This window comes from Cervus canadensis, chromosome 10 (genome assembly GCF_019320065.1).
Source record: "Cervus canadensis isolate Bull #8, Minnesota chromosome 10, ASM1932006v1, whole genome shotgun sequence".
NCBI lineage: Eukaryota > Metazoa > Chordata > Mammalia > Artiodactyla > Cervidae > Cervus > Cervus canadensis.
In genome coordinates, this window is record NC_057395.1 from 74,929,666 (window position 1) to 74,943,904 (window position 14,239).

The 14,239-nt window shown below is 48.0% G+C and overlaps 1 non-coding gene across 1 annotated transcript; it reads right to left on the minus strand.

The window, feature by feature from the left end:
• Window positions 1–9,249: 9,249 nt before the first annotated feature.
• TRNAG-GCC lies at window positions 9,250–9,321 on the minus strand. Its single transcript has one exon. It is a non-coding gene; the product is annotated as a tRNA-Gly (tRNA).
• Between the last annotated feature and the right edge of the window lie 4,918 nt (window positions 9,322–14,239).

Here is a 14,239-nt window from a genome sequence, read left to right on the forward strand (position 1 = left end):
TTGCCTGGAGAATCCCAGGGACGGGGGAGCCTGGTGGGCTGCCGTCTATGGGGTCGCACAGAGTCAGACACGACTGAAGTGACTTAGCAGCGGCAGCAGCAACACTCTCTGAATGCTCACCCTGTGTTGGGGAGTTTCCCATAGTGCAGTTCCCAGGTCCCCAGATGGCAGTCATGGTGTTCTCCAGTCTCCCCTGCTGCTAGGAACAGCCAGTTGACGTTGGTTTCTCCAAACAGATCCTCTCAGTTGAGAGTATGGTTTTGAAGGGAATATGCAGGACAAACAGAATTGAAGTTTGTTAAGCAAGGTCATGGAGGCCTCTGGTCCTTCTTGGGGAGTGGGGTGCACTTTCTGGTGTCCAGTGCCCTGTACTGGAATGCAGTTCCTGGCTTTATGTCTTCTGATCTCGGCTTTCTGGCTCTTTGGAAGATTCTCCAGCTGCCTGACCTCCTTTAATGAATTTGAGTTTTGCTTCAACCGGTCACAGAGTGGAGTTTGCTGTTTGCAGTTAAGACACATGATGGATACAAACCACATCACTCTCCTGCCTAAATAGTTTTCCCAGGTTTCCCTGCCCACCCAGCCTTGCTCACCCCTCCAGCCTCACACACGGCACCCCCATCTCACATTTTCTGCTCTAAATACTAAGTGTGGACTCCTTGCTTCCCTCTCCTTCACGCTATTCTGTGCAGGGAGTTTTTATCTTACTAGAAGCTGGGACACGCCCACAGAAGGGAAAACTGAGACTCAGCAACGTAGTCCCATATTTACCCCAGAGCCAGAACCAGAACTTGGATTTCCACATTAGGCCTGAGATCCTGTCTCCTTGTAGGTGGAATTCAAGGCCTTCTTTTATCCCTCTTCCCACCATTGCCCCTTCACCTGCTGCCCACCCACCGACCACTCAGTGCACTGGGGCTTATTCTCTACCCAGGCCCAGGCACCACCCAAGACCCCGCCTTCGCCCAGGCAGCTTCCTCGCCCTGGACCTTCTGTCCTTCCAGCCTGGTGGTGTGGTCACAGGCCCTGAAGTCAGACATCTGGCTTCGAGTCTTGGCTCTGCTTCTTCCCAGACTGTTGAGGTTAGGCAAGTCATGAAAACTTTCTGTGCCTCAGTTGTCCCATCTGTAAAATCAGGTAATAAATCTTAAGTGTGTTGTGTGGAATAACTGAGTAAACTCAGGTTGAGTCACTTAGTGAGCGCACAGTCACTGTTAGCTACGATCATTGTCATGGTCATCTGGCCACGTCCCTGTCTGCCCACCTCTCTTGATTCCTCTTTCCTCTGGGTGGCCCCCTCTCCAGTGGGGAGGAGTCATTGCTTCCTTGCTCAGTTCATAGACAGCAGAGGGGGTGGTTAAGAAGCTGGACCCTGGCACCAGAAAGCTCAGGTTCATACCTTGACGTTGTACAAGTGATTTAACCTCTCTGTGTGTCTCAGTTTCCTGGGAGAAATGGTGCTTATGAAGGGACCTACTTCATAGAGGAGGGATGGAAAGCACACGTGTTACTACTAAAAACAGTGTCTGGCTCACGGGGAGTGCTCCATAATGTTGGTGCTTATGGCTTGTTTATGTCTGTCTTGCACTCTAAACCTGAAAGGCACCTGAACCAGGCTTTACCTATCTTCCTGTTCTTGGCACCTCGTATGGTGCCTGGACCTGGCTGGTGCTACATTAGTGCCCCATGCTCGCAGTCTGGTCTCATATTAGCTATTTCATTCATTCTCTTTGCCTAAAGGGCACTGTTCCAGCCTGGGAAAAAAAAAAAAAAAAAAAAGGAGCCTCCAGCCAAGCTTGGTGCCCTTGGGGCGCTGCTGGCCCAGGAAACCCAAGAAGACCCAGGGCACGGAAAGCCTGTGAGCTGTGGAGACTGGCACTCCTCGGCAGGGGCCTTGGGGACCACCCGCCCTCATCAGGGGGGCTTTTAGGGTCTCATCTGGAGGCATCGTGGGGGAGGTGTCCCACAGAGGTCCACAGCATGTGCTGTCTCTCGGGCGATGCCAGATGGTGGGGATTTAGCTGGGCTCCCTCCAGATCTGTGAGCCCGCTGACCCATTCAGAGGCTTCAAAATGCAAAGGAAAAATGATAATGGTGCTTTGAAATGACTGGAGCTGGAAGTCACGTGGAGCCTGGCAATGAAGGAGCACGCCCTTGCTGCTGGCACTTGACTGCATTCACGCACCAGTGAAGCAGGTTGGATTCCAGCTGGCTTAATGACCACCCTGGTTAGCTGTCTGGTTCATTCCATCTGACCACCATGCAAAGGAGCTGGCATAGAGAGCTGATTAAGAGATCAGGCCTGGAGCCCCACTGCCTGGGCTCAAATCGCGGTTTCTTCTTTTATCGGTTGTGTGAAGCTTAGGTAAAGAATTTAACTTTCTGTGCCTCAGTATTCTTATCTATAAAGTGGGAATACTTTTCCTGTAAAAGCAGAAAAACATTCTGGATGAACAATGCTGTTTGCCTGTGTATCACTATGACAACAGCTAACGCTCATGGAGCCCTCCCCTTGCGCCAGGAATTGTTTTTCGCTTGTATTCTCTCATTTAACCCTTACAACCACCCCATTATTATCTATTATTATCTATTAGCTATCTATTATCTATTATTATCTCTATTTTCTTTTTTTAATCAGCAAAGTAAGCAGAGTTCAAACAACTCATTCAAGTCTGTAAAGCTGGAAGGTGGCAGAACCAGGATTCAAACTTAACCAGTCTGGCCCACAGTCCATGTTCTTAACCATTGAGCCGTGCCACCTGACAATAGGACAGAGACTTCTTTAAAGATGGTCTTGCCTTGCAGCAAGCATTTATGACCCACTCAGGAAGATTAGAAAGCCATGTATACAACAACTCAAAGCAACCACACACTCTCAGCTTAACTAACTGATGAAAACTGATCTTTTATCCCTCCGGCACAAGGCATTAGTTTGGATGATTCGGACTGTAACAGTTAACCCTGTGCTATGTGGGCTAAGTCACTTACAGTCATGTCCAACTCTTTGTGACCCTTTGGACTGTAGCCCGCCAGGCTCCTCTGTCCATGGGATTCTCCAGGCAAGAATACTGGAATGGGTTGCCATGCCCTCATCCAGAGGCTATTCCCAACCCAGGGATTGAACCCGTGTCTCTTATGTCTCCTGCATTGGCAGGCAGGTTCTTTACCACTAGCGCCTCTTGGGAAGCCCAGCAGTTAACCCTACTCCAAGTGTTTTCAACAACGATAATGTCAGTAGCTATTATTATTCACATAGGAGTTTAGGTTGTTGCTGCAGCTTGGTAGCAGCAATCCAATGACTCAGGGGTGTCATTAAGGAACTTGGGTCTTTCCCATTTTCTCTTCTGCGATCTTTGGAATTCCAGCCTTTTTCACAGACCAGCTCCCCTCTTGACAACAAGGTGGCTTGCTACACTTCCAGGTAGTTCTGAACATGAAAAATGTCTGAAAGAGAGGGGAGTGATCATTCGTTTTTGGGTATTTTCTTAGGAGTCTGAAAACATTCTCTAGAATCTTCCAGAAGACTTCCCATCAGGATTGGTTGGCCAGTAGTGGTCACATGCTCCTTCCTGGACCAATCCCTGCAAGGGGGGTGTGACTTCCCTGACTGGTCCTCTGGAGTTGAGTAGATGGTGGCAAACAGCAGCCCTCATCCTTGCACAGACCTTGTGCTTCTCTACTTCCCTTGACTTGCTTCTGCCATCCCTCCTGCAGGAATGCCTGTCCCGTTCCTCAGTGTCATCATGATAAACCATTTGCATCATTCAGGAATCAGGTCAGTTGCAAGTAACAGGCAACCCAGCTAAGAGTGACTTAACTGAAGATGGGTTTGTTTTTCTCACATCACTGGAAGAAGCTCAGAGGCAGGCAGTGGGGGGCCAGGGCTGTATCCATCATTGATGTTCCAGGGACCAGGCTCTCTCTAGCTCCCCACTTTGCATCCTCAGCATTGTGGTCTTCATCCACAGGCTCATCTACCACCTATCAACTACATCTACCACCTACATCTACCACCTACCATCTACCACTAAAGTGGCAGCTTCATCTCTAGGTGGGAAGAAGAAATAAGGAAGGAAGGGTGATTCCTGTGTCGCAAAAGTAACTGCATTCTCAGAAATGCTGTCCAGACATCCGTGTATGTTCCTTTTGCTGCAGTGGGGTCCTGTGGCCACATTAGCTGAAAGAGAGTCTGGGAAAGTGGGCATCTTAGCTGGGCACAAAGGCACCTTGATCAAAGCCACGGTCCTGATGCTGAAGAGCAAGAAGTAGATACTTAGGGGGCAACTAACTGTGTCTGCCACATCCTTCCTTATAGCTCAGCTCGCATCGCACTCTCGTATAAATCCTTGCTCACTGACCTCAAGTGAATGGGCTCCACTTCCCTTCTGAGACACGTGAGAAAGAGGGGAAATCTAACGAAATACCTTATGCGTGTCGTCTGGGTCATTCCTCCAAACATTTTCAGGTGGTATTGAAGGCACATCTTTTGATGGTCGGGGAAATGGAGGCTCAGAAAGTAGTAATGGTTTGCCCAAGGTCCTAGCTAGCACGGGGCTTAGCAGGAACGTGGAGTCTCGTTGTTAAGTGCACTCTCTCTCCCACCCACCAGTTCTCATGGAACTCCAGTTAGCCTGGGTGGACGGTCCCTGTCTGCTCACGGCTGGTTCTCCCATCACTTCACTTCTCCCAGTTATGCTGCACGTTTCTTAAGGTCCTTGGGGCTCCAGTGTCCTCACACAAGGGGAGGAGGCCCAACAGCAGCCTCCTGGATGGGGATAGCGGACCACCGCGTGCTGGAACTGGCGCCGGAGCGTGATTGCCAGCCTCTGACTCTAGAAACCAGAGCACATCGCTTCTAACCGTAGGGAGAACATTAAGCTTTCAAGTGGGCCCCGTGCTTGGACAGATGCGAGCGCATACTCGGAACATTTTTCTCCTTCCTCTCCCTCCCCTGAGTTCTGCTGGGGGCCAGTTCACGGGAAGTCGGTTAATTGGAACTGTCCCTGCTGCCCCAGTGAGAAATGGGACGTTGTACACCACGTCCCCTGGAGAAAGACTCCCATCTGCTCACTCCAGGAGGATAATTACGTGTATAAATTACCAGCCTTCTCATCCCTCCCCAGCCCAGCTGTGGGAGGGGCTGTGTTCATGATGAAGACTCCCGAGTGAACTTTGCGATGCAGGAATATGACTAAATCAGCTTCTGGATCTGTTATCTGCCCTGAGCTCGACTGCACTATTGATTTTCCATTTCAGGGGTGGAAAACAGACACTTATTTTGAAACCTGTTTGGTAATGAATCTGCGATTGGAGGAGGGTGCTTCGATGATGATTACTCTTGAACTTGGCGTGACTTCCAGCAGCAGAGAACGTCCCCGCCTGTCACTGGGTTTACTTTCACCTCTTGTGAGAAGAAAGACCCCAGGCTGAGCAGCTTAGGAAAACACACCAAGTGACTCCCATGGCCGTAATGTGGTAAATGCCTTTCTGAATACCCCAGCTGTGAAATAGATTATGTAGAACTTTCTCTCCCTGGGAGACCCCTGGTCTGGAGGCGAGGGTTTGTAGCTGGGGTCTGGCCACTACTCTGGTGACTTGGGTGGCTCACTTCCTCCTCAGGGCCCTCAGTGCTCCCCACTGAGGGGAGTGGGAGGAGAATAGATTTCAGTTACGCTGGTGGTGAGCAGAATCACCATCCCCGAAGATGTCCGTGTCCTAGTCCTTGGAAACTAAATATGCTTGTTACATGGCAAGGGGAATTAGGTTGCAGATGGAATTAAGTTGCTTAATTTGCTGACCTTAAAGTAGGGAAATGATCCTGGGTTATCTGGGAAGAGGGGGGAACCGGTGTTATCACCAGGGTCCTTGTAAGCGGACAAGGGAGGCAGAAGAGGGAGAAGCAGAGAGATGTCAGTATGAGGACTCACCCTGACATGGCTGCCTTCGAAGGTGGGGGAAGAGGCCGCGAGCCAAGGAACGTGGGTGGCACAGAAGGTGGAAGTGGCCAGAAACAGAGTCTCCCTCAGAGGAGCCTTGCTGAGGCATCAGTTCCAGGCCTTTGAGACCCGTGACGATGAGGGTCAGTCCTTGCAGGGTGCACACCACGTGCCAGGCGCAGTCTGAGGAACTTGACATGTGTCACCTCGTTGTATCTTTAGAGAAACCATGAAAGGTGGGGATTATTACTGCTCCTGCCGTTTGACAAATGAGGAAACTGAGGCCCAGAGAAAGCACCTCACTCTCCCCGGGTCACGGGGCTGGGGATGATGGAACCTGGGTTCCCACCCTTCTGGATCATCAGCCTGTCCCTGTTCTCCGTGCAGACAAGGCGCATTTCCTCAATTTCAGGGCAAGTGCTGTGCAAACACGGCACCAGTGAGGGTGACCGCAAGTCCCAGTTTTCCTGGGACAGGTGCCATGTCCTGGAATAGCTGTTAATAGTGCCTCCAGTCGTGATCAGCAAGGATCTGGTTTGGGGGATGAATCATGTGGTCATTTCACGGACCCTTCCTCCCAGTGGGGACTGAAGTCTCAGGAGGTGGATGAGCAGAGCTGTACCAGCTGGGTTCAAGGAACATGTAAGGAAGCCTCTGAATTGGGTAACTTGCATTGAGTCTTGGTGTTAGGACCGTTTTATTCTGTGACCCTGGGAGGTAAGCCTACCAGGTCAGCTCCCAGTCCAGGGCTAACTTTTCTTGTCCTCATCTTTTGCTACTCTTTTCCCTCACTTCCCCGGGGAGGCCCAAATATGGTCAGGCACACATCTTGCCCACAGCCTTTGCTGTTATCCACACAAATCACCCCCTTTCCTCTAATCCTTTGCCCAAATGTCAACTTAGGGATGCCTTCCTGACCACTCTATTTAAAATTGCAAATGACTCCCCCGCCAAAACATATCTCCTTCCCTTCCTATATTGATCTTCAAAAATCCAGACACATTCTGACTTATTATATATGTTACTTATTTATCCTGTTTATACTCTCTCTGCCCCAATAGAATTAGAGTCCCAGAGGGTTAGGATTTTTGCCCTTTTTTTAAAAACTACTATATCCCTGGTACCACCAACAGCATCTGTCATATAGTGAGCACTCAGTGAGTGAATGAATGAATTCAGGGAAGAAATGATATCTTGGCATAAGTTTCCAGAATTGAGGAATGAATTTAAGGGGTATGAAAGTAAATTTCTCCTTTGCTTTTCAGATTCAGCAAACTTTTCCTTTGTGCTGTCTGCCATTTATTGTCATATTTACACATTCCCTGATGCTATCTAAACATTCATTTATTTCCTACCAGGACTCTGTCATTTTCTATTTTAATTACCAGTGCATCTAGAATTTATTTCGATGGATGTAATGAGATATGGATCGGATTTAATGTTTTTATCTAGATCGTTAGGTCATTTCCAAATAGTCTGAATGTCATTTATTGAACAATCTATCTTCTGCCGAATAATGGAAATGCAAGTTTTATCATGTTGTGAAATCTTGTATCTTTTCCTGAAGTTCCTATTGAGTTCTGTTCTCAGTCACTGCACACTTCAGTTATTATGATTCTGTGTGAGAGTATCTGATATAAACTAACTCCATAATTTCTTTTTCTTTTCAAAAAAAAATTTTTATGACTTTCTTTTCCAAGTTCACTATGGACCATTTTTCTCATGGTAACTGCCTGGAACTTCACATCTTATAGCTTGAAAGAAGGGAAATAGATATCTAGTCTGGAGAAGGCAATGGCACCCCACTCCAGTCCTCTTGCCTGGAAAATCCCATCGACAGAGGAGCCTGGTAGGCTGCAGTTCATCGGGTTGCTACGAGTCAGACACGACTGAGCGACTTCACTTTCACACATTGGAGAAGGAAATGGCAACCCATTCTTGCCTTGAGAATCCCAGGGACGGGGGAGCCTGGTGGGCTGCCGACTGTGGGGTTGCACAGGGTCGGACACGACTGAAGTGACCTAACAGCAGCAGCAGCAGCAGATATCTAGTCAATATTAACTCTTATATAGGAATACACTGGGGGTTTCCCAGGTGGTTCAAATGGTAAAGAACCCACCTGCCAATGCAGGAGATGTAAGAGATGTGGGTTCAATCCCTGGGTTGGGAATATGGCATCCTCCTCTTCCCTGGAGGAGGACATGGCAACAGACTCCAGTATTCTTGCCTGGAGAATCCCATGGACAGAGGAGCCTACAGTCCATAGGGTCACAAAGAGTCAGACATGACTGAAGCAACTTAGCACCACCAGGAATACGCTGCATAGCTTATTATTTGATTCTTTCTTTCCAGAGTTTTATTCACATGGCTCCCACAGACTTGTTATAATAATAGTACCTAAGTCTTGTAGATCATTGTTGTTGAAAATTGGATTTGTTTCTCTTTGGGGTTTAACTTGCTTATTCTTGATACGTAGGACATGTTAATTTGCATCTGTTTCGTTTTTTCCCTTTATTCCTTTATCAACACCGAATTGGGTAAAGCAAGTTCCTCTTAAACTTCCTTCCTTTTCAGCAAACTTTTAGGTTTTCTTTGCTTGTTTCTCTCCTTATGGAAATTTCATAATTGACTTGCTTAGCTCCCTAGATATAGGCTGATTCTGTAGCTCTTGGCACTTCTGGCACAATTATAAACTTAAACTCCAAAAGTTCTGGTTGATTCTCTTGGGTTTTCCAAGTGGATGACCCTCTGATACTTTGTTCAAATTCCTCTACCTCCTACAGACTATCCAAGGGTCTGGCCATTAATCACTTTCCACCCCCTCTGTCCTCCCCTCCTCTCCTCCTCGGAATGGTCTGGGTGATATATTAACACACAGATCAGACCTTGATGACTCCTCTGCTCAAAGCCCTCCATGGATGTCTGGCTGTCTCATCTCATTCAGAATGGAAAGGGGGGCAGAAAACAATGGGCCAAGAGTAGGAGAACTGGCTCTGGAGCCAGCTTTATCCCTATCTCTAGAAAAACAGGCAACTCTCTTCTGTTTTAAACGGTGAGATGTAGGTGTTTCAAGAGGCAAAGGGATTAGCCATCCTGTGGCTGTGACTATGAAAGTTGCTCAGTCGTGTCCGACTCTTTGCAACCCCAAGGAGTATAAGGTCCATGGACTTCTCCAGGCCAGAATACTGGAGTGGGCAGCCTTTCCCTTCTCCAGGGGATCTTCCCAACCCAGGGCTCGAACCCAGGTCTCCTGCATTGCGGGCGGATTCTTTACCAGCTGAGCCATCAGGAAGCCCAAAGGGGACATGGTGGCTGCATGGGCCGGGAATCGAACCCTGGGCCTCCCGCGTGGCAGGTGAGAATTCTACCATTGAACCACCCATGCACCAGTCCAGGGGTCCTCAAACTCTCCTGAATTCCCTCCCTGACTCCCCACCTCAGCCCTGCTCCTGATCCCCTCTCCTGGGGCCCTGGCCCGGGGGTCTGTGGCCCTTTACCCTCATCCCTCCTCTTCCTGGCTCAGCAGGACCCATCATTCCTTGTCGACTGTTCCGCTGATGTACAGATTCCGAAAAACTGTGGCCACAGTTGCATTTGAACTTTGAAAAATGAAAAGCAATTTTTTTCTTCAAAAAGGAAACAACTCTACCAGGAGAGTGGAAGGAAATTCTCCAATGGGAATTGGTTGGTGAGTATACTGATAGGGGATCCAAGTTCATTTTCCAGCCAAGCTTCAGAAATGCAGAAACTTAGCCAAGCGGTGAGCTCACAAGATCTCAAAGTCATATCTGACTATGTGGGAAAGAGTTAAAGTATATATTTATGCAGTATCCACTCCCCTCCCCCCTCAAAAAGACACGAAGCAGATTTCAACATCACTTGTTGAATTCCTAACCTGTGGCATCATTTTTCAACCTCCAGCCAATCAGTGGCTCCCAATGCCTCCTTCTCAAATTCTAGCCTCTGTCCCAAGGCCCAGACCTTGGTATTTGCTCTCAACTCAATGTGCAAAAGATTCAACAAAATCATCGTCTTCCTCGCCCACCCCAACACACTTTTCCTCCAGATATCCATGCTTCTATTCAGACCCTTCATCAGTCAGATACTCAGGTTCAAAGACATTCCAGTCTTCTTTGGCTCCTTCTGGACATTGGTTAGGATGCTTTAGGCCACAAGTCACAGCAACCCCAAAAAAATAGCACTTCATAAAAAAACAAGTGGTTTTAGCGAAAGATGGGAAAGGTCAGCTGAAGGATCACATATTCTCCTTTTGCCAAAAACAAGGGAAAAGGGACAATTCAAGGGAGCACTGTCCTTACACGTGTCCCTCTTTTGGAGGTGGGGCCATGCTATATGGCTTGCAGGATCTTGGTTCCCCAACCGGGGACTGAACCCAGGCCCTGGCAGTGAAAGTGCCGAGCGCCAAGTCCTATTTACTTAACCGCCAGGGAATTCCACACCAGTCCTTTTTATAAGGAATAAAAACCTTTCCCGGCAGCCCCATCACACAGCCTCTTCGGCCCCCTTTGTCCAGAGTGAGGTCACAGGGCAGCCCTGTGGGGGCTGGGCGGACATCTGGTATGGTGCCCGGGAGAATCAAGGTTGGTGGTTTTGACCAATTGCGATTCGTTGCCATTTGCTCAGGAAAAACCAAGAAGGTTTTTGGCAAGAAGGATGGGGTGGCTGCTGGATCAGCAAATGTCAGTGCCCACCGTACTGTCTTCTTCCCATGTCCCATCCAGGATGCAGCCTTGCTATTTCCTCCCCACAGTGGGCTCCATCCTCTTTGTTTCATTCCCATGGCCAGCACCTTTATTGAAACGGTACCGCCTCTCGCTTTGATCCTGAAAATTTGCTCTAACTAGACGTACCACCTCCCATCTTTTCTCTCCCAAGAGACTGACACCCAGTTCCTTAAGTACAAATGCTGACTCGCTCATTCTGGATCCCGGCTACCTGTGGTTGCTCCCTCTTGTGTACCAAATGAAAAGCAAACCTCCTCACATAGAAAGTTAAGTCCTTCCACAATATGACCCCTGATGAAGTAAAATCAGTCCTGTTTGCAGCCAGACCAGGAGGGGAACTGAGTAAAACAACGCACCTGGCAGCAGGTGGGTAGGTCATGATGTTCCCAATGAATGGGAACAAAGCTTGTGGAATATAAACACGTTCAGAAGAGATCCCATCATGACCTTCTTTGAAACTAGGCAGAGATAAGACCATACTACAGCTACAGAGAGGATCAAATGTGCCTCCTTTCTGCTAATGAGAGTGGTGGCTCTTTCTTTACCAATGACAACCCTAGCCCTGTGTTCATCTTTCTACCTGCAAGATAAAAATATTTAAGACACTCCATCACATCATAATGTCATATGTCAACTGTATCTCAAGAAAAAGATACCTGATCACCAAATTGCCCCCCTCTTATTGACCCTGTATCTTCAGTCCCTTAGAATCAGTCAATAGTAGCCCAGATCTTATAGGAAGCTCTTCCCCACATATTTATTTTATTTATTTGTTTGCATTGGGTCTTAGTTACATCATGCAGGATCTTTCATTTTGGCACATGGTCTATCTAGCGGCCAGTGGTCTTAGCAGTTTTGGCACGTGGAGGCTTGGTTGCTCCAAGGCATGTGGGATCTCAGTTTCCCCACCAGGGATTGAACCTGAGTCCCCTGCATTGCAAGGCGGATTCTTAACCCCTTGACCACCAGGAAAGTGTCTTCCGGATACCTCTTACCAAAAGTGTCCCGAGTCACTGTGGGCATGATCTTCTTTGTTGCTGTGAAGTAGCTAAATGTAACTGTGGCTGCTGGGAGTTCTGGTGGTCTCTGATTGGTAAACTTTCATATCGTGATCCAACCTTCTAACTTCATTCCCTTTAGTTCCCCCAACAGCTCCTCTCTAATTCAGAACCTTTTCAGCATCATAATTCTGATCATACTTCAGATTCATAATTCTGCCCAAGCCTCTGGATCCGGCTGCCATTTTCCTTGAAAGACGGAGGACTGAGAGAAGGAGGTGTTGACTGCACCATAAATATAGAGTTACCAAGGTCTGTGAGAACCTCAATAGGTCACACCCCCAGGCAATGCAGCAGAGAAATTCTAAAGAAAAGAAGTGTGGTCAGGAAACCCATAGACTAAAAAGACATAACAAGATTTACCAAATGGGCAACATTCAGTGGCGGATCTAAGGAGGCCCACTGGGGTGGTGATGCCATAAAGATTGTAGGGAGGTATTCACTGTAAGAGTCAGAAGGTTGCTTACTTTTGGAGCAAGGGCTGGGCTGTGATCCAGACGCAGCCACGGGGCGAGGAAGGGTCTTCCTGCAAAGTGCTGTCTCTTGACCTGGTCCTCATTATAAGGCTGTCTGTTGATATATTTCACCAAGCTATATATTTTTGTTGAGTTTCAGGTACCTGTGTTTAATTTTTAACTGAAAAGGTTAAAAAGTGTAACCTTGAACTGGTCAGTTTCTATAGACAAGGATGGAAACAGGAAGCCCACTTAGGGAGCTATTACAGCATACCAGGAGAGAGAGAGGGCAGATGGGGCTGGAATGAAGACAGGGAGCTGTGGTCAGATGCTGGATATTTTCCAAGGAAGGATCAACAGGACTCACTGCCATGTTGGACTGAGCGTGAGAGAAAGAGAAGCAAAGTGACGCTGGTGTCTCTCCTTCTTCCGTGCTTGCATATCCTGGGGAATGTGGTAGCCGAAAGCATTTGTATGCATGGGATGGAGATTTCACAAAAGTATTACAGAAGCAGTTACTTCCCTGGTGGCTCAGATGGTAAAGAATCTGCCTGCAATGTGGGAGACCTGGGTTCGATCCCTGAGATGGGAAGATCCCCTGGAGGAGGGCATGGCAAACCACTCCAGTATTCTAGCCTGGAGAATCCCCATGGAAAGAGGAGCCTGGCGGGCTACAGTCCATGGGGTCGCAAAGAGTTGGACACGGCTGAGTGACTAAGCGCGTGAGCGCACGCACGCGTGCACACACACACACACACACACACACACCACCTGAGGGAGGATGACTCCAATCAAGGAGGGTAGAAATGATGATGGTGGGATGGCCTTTACTCTGGAAGGCTCTCAGGCCTGTCACTGAGGTTCCTGGTGGGAAGTGAGCACCAGATGTGGACACTTGCTGGAAGCAGCATAGCCCAGGGGCATTTCATGACCTTGGGGGATTTGAAACGAGCAGAGATTGCCATCCTAACATGTCAGATCTGCATTGTCCTGGCAACTATGGCGTGAAGAGCCACCCTCCCATCCCCACCCACAACACAAACCTCTCTCTCTCATTTCTGAAATTCAAGTTAAACAAGATGTCCCTTTTATGGGAGTTCATTATCCATTTGTTGACTTGAATAATCTATCTTGTCCCTTAAAAATGTCAAGGTCATAAAACAAGGGAGCCAGACACTTAAATAATTTGAGAGAAAAAGATTGTCAACAGGCAGCTCTTTTACATTGATTTTAGTATCCGTCACGCCTAGATTTGAGAAATAGTAACATGCAGGTGTGTGTCTTACGAAAATCTGCTTTTTGGCCATTTGAATGCTGTTTTCCCTCTAACTTCTGACCTGTGGGAATTACCTTCTGCTCCCCACTAGCTATAGGGTTTCTCAGGCCTGCCCCCTGAAATGTAATACCATCTGTAAACCAACATTTCCATGGACCGGGGGAGCTATTAGAATCTAGGCCCTAGGAAGACATCTGATGTCCAGCTTATAACCAGGCATCCATTTTGAACTGATTTCTTGGCAAGAAGGCTGCCTGCAGATTTAAATGGGTTCCCCAACCTCGGGTTCTGGGAAGTCTGCAGGCAGCCACCCAAAGAGTGAGTTATGTCAGCATTCCAGAATTCCTAATGAATTCTCCTGAACAAGAAAACGCTATTGGACCCCTCCCCCCCAAGTCACACTTCTAGTTGATTCATGAGCAAAGGCACGGAAGAAAAAATCTATGGCTTTGAGGGAATCAGGAAGAGTGAAATCATTTCTGCTTTAAGAAATCACTGCACCCCAATTATTTTATTTGTTAGGAAAAAGGAACCTCATTTTCCATTTATTCCTTCCTCTAAATCTAGATTCAGAGTCCCCCCCCTCTACCCCCAAACCCTTGGGACCTGTTTGAAATTCCATCTAGTTTACATAAAATGCGTCTGCAAACTTCCTGATCAAAGTCATCGCCTCTTGCCTGCAAAGAGGCCACCCCAAGTGAAACTGTGCTTGGCTGAGCCCAGCTTGACCCCTCGGTGGCCCTTCCCAGCGTGGGCACGAGGGCCTCCC